Raw genomic sequence first — 5,075 nt, 5'->3', positions numbered from 1 at the left:
GTTCCATAAGGTCAAGAGGTTTGGGGGACAAGTGTGTTCACTCATTGCTGATTTCCAGTACCTCTGGCACATGTGGGGTTCATACAAAGTGCATGCTAAGTAAATGATAGGAAAAATTGGAAAAATATTACTTCCCTGAGCAGTTGTTTGGCAGAAAGGAAGAAAGTGATCATTTTTAAAAAAATGAGTAAAGTGCTAACGATGCGCTGTAGACTGAAGGAAGGGTGTGTGGACGGCGCTTGAGATCCCAGGAAAGGAGAGCCCTCCCGGAACATGAACAAGCGGTTTTTTCTTTTCCATTTCAAAGCTCGTTGGTGCCAAACCTTACTCCGCCCTTTTCAGAGGACGGGCCTTGAGAGCTGGCCTGCATGTGCCCTGCCCCACTGGGGCCACCTGGGGACTTTCTTCTGTAACTCGCCAAGGGCATTACGAGAGCCATATGGGCCCCAGACACCGGGGTGGTGCTGACGGTGGTGGCGGAGAACAACCCCGCTTTCTGACCGAACTCCAACCTGATAGAGCTGAGAAGCTTGATCCCTGGGCTGCCAAACCTGGCGAGACCGAGAACCAGAGGAAGCAGCCAGGTATTTCGGGTCCACCAGCCCAAACATCTCTACAAGAGGAAACACCTGGGTGCCGCCCCAGCCTGTGTCTTCCTCACCGAGCATTTGCACTCATTGCATGTAATGGTTTTAGAAGACACAGAAAACGCACCACAGCACGGTTCAGGGTAGTTTCTCCACAGATCGGGAAATTCTGTGGGGGAGTCTTTGCTGATTAGTGGTCAGTATTTGTCCTGTTAATTCTTCTTGCATTTGCAGGTGGTTCTATGACAGTGGGTCATAGGTGTCTCTGTCATCCGATTAGACACAAAATGGAGGCGGGAAAAGTCAGGCCTCAAGTCACTGCTCTGCTGTGACTCACAAGGAGAAGCAAGCTGCAAGCTTGCAGCTGGAGGAGTCCAAGGCTCGCTGCTTGGCTGGAAACTATTGTCTCTGTCCCACCCCCGCCCTAGTCTGTGGAGGTGGGCGACAAGGCGGAAATGGTCTGAAGAGAGCATAGTCCTCAGATCCTACTAAAAGAGTCAGATTTTCTGAGTCTTCGTGCAGGAGGGCCTAGAGGGTTGCCCAGCTCTCTCTCATGGCAAGACGGGAGCCAGGCCAACCACACACGTGCTTCAAAGTGCTGGTGGCAGGGTCTTTTGTTGGCAGAGGGGCAATACGAATGTCGGTAAACTTTACACTTGGGATTTTACTGGGTGGCCCTGCATGAGGTTCCTGCTCCATCTCTTACAGAGTAACAAGAGAAAATGTGGCTTGGGAGGCTTTGAAGTTGCATGCTAGAGTCCTACATCCAGAAGCTCTGAGAGCTGTTTAATGTAGCAGGGTTGGCTCTTCAGAGAAGAAGCAACTTGCCAAGACAACGTGACTAGCAGCAGGAGATTTTTTTGTCACTTTGCCAATGAAATGCAAGCATGCAGAAGCTTTTAATAGCCAGTATGTGGTTGGTCATCATATCTTCCCCCCCGCCCCCCCGAGACCAGGTGCTAGGTGAAGGCTGCTCCAATCGCCTGTTTCCTGAAGTCATGACGACATGGACACATGGCCATAATCGGCCAGTTATAGGCGCATTACATGATCAAGTTACAGTGGCACTAGTGTTGGAAGCCATTGAGATTTGGGGATCATTTGTTATCAGAGCATAACCCAGCTATCCTGATGGATACAGAGGCTACAGCTAGAACCCAGCCTCGCACATCTGAGTACGTAGAGATCAAGTCTATTCTTCATACATGAATTATTGCTGTGTAACAAATTACCCCATAATTCAGGAGCTTAATGCAACACATGCTTACTGTCCTACAATTTCTGTGGATCAGGAGTCTGGGCCTGGCTTAGCTGGGTTCTCTGCCTCAGGGTTTCTCATCAGCTTCAATTAAGTTGTTGATCAGACTGGGGTCTCATCTGAAGACTCAACTGGGGAAGGATCTGCCTCAAGCTCACACAGTGCTGGCAACATTCTGGCCTTCGCAGGCTGTTGGGTCAAAGGCTTCATTCCTGGCTGGCTGTTGGCTGGAGTTCCCCTCAATTCTTTGCTACATGGGCTTTTCTAACATGGCAGCTTACTTCACAAAAGCATGCAAATCCACAAGGCAACAGAGAGTCTGCTAGAAAGGCAGGCTAATCACAAAATGCCATCCCATCTCTTTTGCCTTAGTTGATTTATTAGAAGTGAGTCATTCGGTCCAGCCCATTCTTTTTTTAAAAAAAAGAATTATTTTATCTAACTTTATTTATTTATTTATTTTAATTTGACCAGAGAGGGAGATTGAGAGAGAGAAACAAAGTGAGAAAGCAAGCTGCCGGGCCTGGACTTGAACTGTGGTCAGCCATGTGGGAGTCCAGGGCTCTTAATAACCACCATGCCACCTGCTGGCCCCCCAGCCCGTTCTCAAGGGGAGAGATTTACACAAAGATATAAATAACAGAAGATGGGGGAACTGGGGACCACATTAGCAGGCTACCTGGAGTTTGTTTTCAGACCGTAGTTATTGAATGAAGTTAGTAAAACCCCTGACGTCTGTCAAGATTAAAATAACTCACTAACCAAACATGGTTTGTGATGGTTGAATCACATTCATTTCCAATCCATTCCCATCATGACCTTATGGATTTAATATTTCCTTTTAAATCTCCTCCCCTGTTGACAAGATTCCATGTCGTCTTCTTCATGACTGTTGTGTGACAACTTCAAATTCTGTTAGACTATCTTAAGCTGAGGACTAGGTTTGCCCCCAGGCAGGGACAACCCTAGTCACTGCCCTGAATCACCCCTCACCTTCTCTGTGAATGTCCATACCTTCAAATACCTTCTTTAGAGTTCTCGCTCTCTCTCCATATAAGACAGACTTTTTATTTATTTATTTGTTTGTTTGTTTTTAAGAGAGATTTTTGCTATAGGGCACATGCATTCACTGGAGAGACAGAGAGAGACAGAGACAGAAAACGAGATATCACTTCCCCAGGGGGGATGGCCACGCCACTATCTCTTCTCCACTTGGGATTTTGGGCACACATGCACATGGGCCTGGCTGTGTTTGAAGCTGCTGGATCTAGTACTCAAACTGCATGGGAGTCAACTACATGAGAGTCCAGTGACGTAACCATTATGCCATCTGCTGGTCCCTAAGATAGTCCTTTTATTAGGCAGCTTTGGTGCAAAACAAACAGCCTTGAAGTCTCAATAGCACACAACAATAAACATGCATATTTCACTTATATGTCTATGCTGTAACAACTTTGAGTCCCAGACTGAAATTCTGCAGGTCCCCTAGGTAGCCTGGAGCAGCAGTCACGCTTGGACTGGTGTCCTCAGGTCTTGTGTGAAGTACATGCAGCTTATAAGAGTCCATGTATATTTCATTTTCTTGGGCCAGTGGGCTACCTGAGGTACGGTCCACTCATGGCCATGGCAAAAGCACAGAGGTCAAACCCTACCACCCAAGCACCTTTCCAGCCTTTACGTGAGTCAGGTCTGTTAATATCTCATTGGCCTGGGGCAGGTGGCATGGTGGTCAAGAGCACTGGATTCCCACATGACCAACCATGGTTTGAGTCCTGGACCTGGTGGCTTGCTTTCTCACTTTCTTCTCTCTCTCTGGTCAAATTAAAATTAATACATAAATAAAGTTAAATAAAATAATCTTTAAATAGCCCATTGGCCAAAGCAGTCACATGATCTAGTTTAAGATCAAGGGGAGGATACGCTCCGCCCACAGGAGGCTGTGGCTAGGGTGGTAAAACTGCTACAGTGGTGGGAGGGATGAACGACTGGGACCCAGAACTCAGTTGATCATACTCTTCCTTCCGCCCAACACCGTGTTGAGGTTTTGAACTTATTGGAACATTAGGAGTATAGATAAAGCAGGTATAAGGCAGATTCTGCCACCAGTCTGTCCTGGAGCAGGAGCATGAGAACGGGGTGGGGAGGCAGGGCTGGGCAGAGTGGGAAATGAGGGCAAGGAACATCGGTCCATTTCTTTCTCCACACCCAGGAGAGGCAGCTCGGGGTCGGGCCTGGCTCTTCACAGCAGGACACAGCCTGGCAGCAGGTGGCTTGAGAGGTGACACGGGGAGCAGATATTGCCTGGCTTCCCTCATCTCGCAATCTCGCAATAGTTCTGATGAGAATAGAAAGACTCCTTGGTGTGAGTGTGCTGCTAACACCCCACTGACCACCCCCTTTATGGATAGTAGACCCTGAACTTCAGGCTCCTGGTTCTTCCGGATTCCAGTTTCTGGCTCCAGTTTGCTAACACTGTTTTATTTTGGTAGTGTTTATATCTGTCAGTCTGTCTTTTACTTTGGCAGATGGCACTGGTTTCCTGTTTATTATTCAATACAGGGCTTCCTTTGCAGATAAATATATTTAAATAAACGGGGTTAATTGAAAGAAAACTTGAACTATTTAAACTCTCAAGCAGCTCCATTGATAGTTCAGGAGGCAGGTGGCGAAGGCAAAATCGATAGCTCGAATGTGGTCAGCTCTGGGGACAGTGATGGGGACAGTGATAGGGACAGGGGAGAGCAAGTCGTTGCATCAGCCTGGGTTCCAGCTCTGGGAACAGTGATAGGGACAGGGGAGAACCGGGCCGTGCATCAGCCTGGGTTCCAGCTCTGGGGACAGTGATAGGGACAGGGGAGAACTGGGTCGGTGCAGTCAGCCTGGGTTCCAGCCATGTCCACCCAGTTTTTGACCCAGTCAGCAGCAGAGTGTCCCAGAGCCTCAGTTTCTTCCTGGATAAAATGAGGGGAACTTGGTTCTCAGGGCTGTTGTGTTGTGTATCGAAGGTAATGTTTGTACAACCACCGGCACACAGTAGGTGCTCCGCAAAGGGAAGAAACCCACTTGCTCCATTCCCCTACCTGGACTGTTCATTCCGGGACAGAATCCCTAAGGGATTTTCCCATTCCCTGTGTGGCCTTGGGACAGCAGGCTCCACAGCAACCAGACTCCATTCTTCTCCCCTTTCACCTGAACTGGGAGGGCTCAGTTCAGAATAACACTTTCCTGCC

The sequence above is a fragment of the Tupaia chinensis genome, unplaced genomic scaffold (assembly GCF_000334495.1).
Source record: "Tupaia chinensis unplaced genomic scaffold, TupChi_1.0 Scaffold000182_1, whole genome shotgun sequence".
In the NCBI taxonomy this organism is placed as follows: Eukaryota; Metazoa; Chordata; class Mammalia; order Scandentia; family Tupaiidae; genus Tupaia; species Tupaia belangeri.
Note: the sequence above shows the minus strand (reverse complement) of the source record.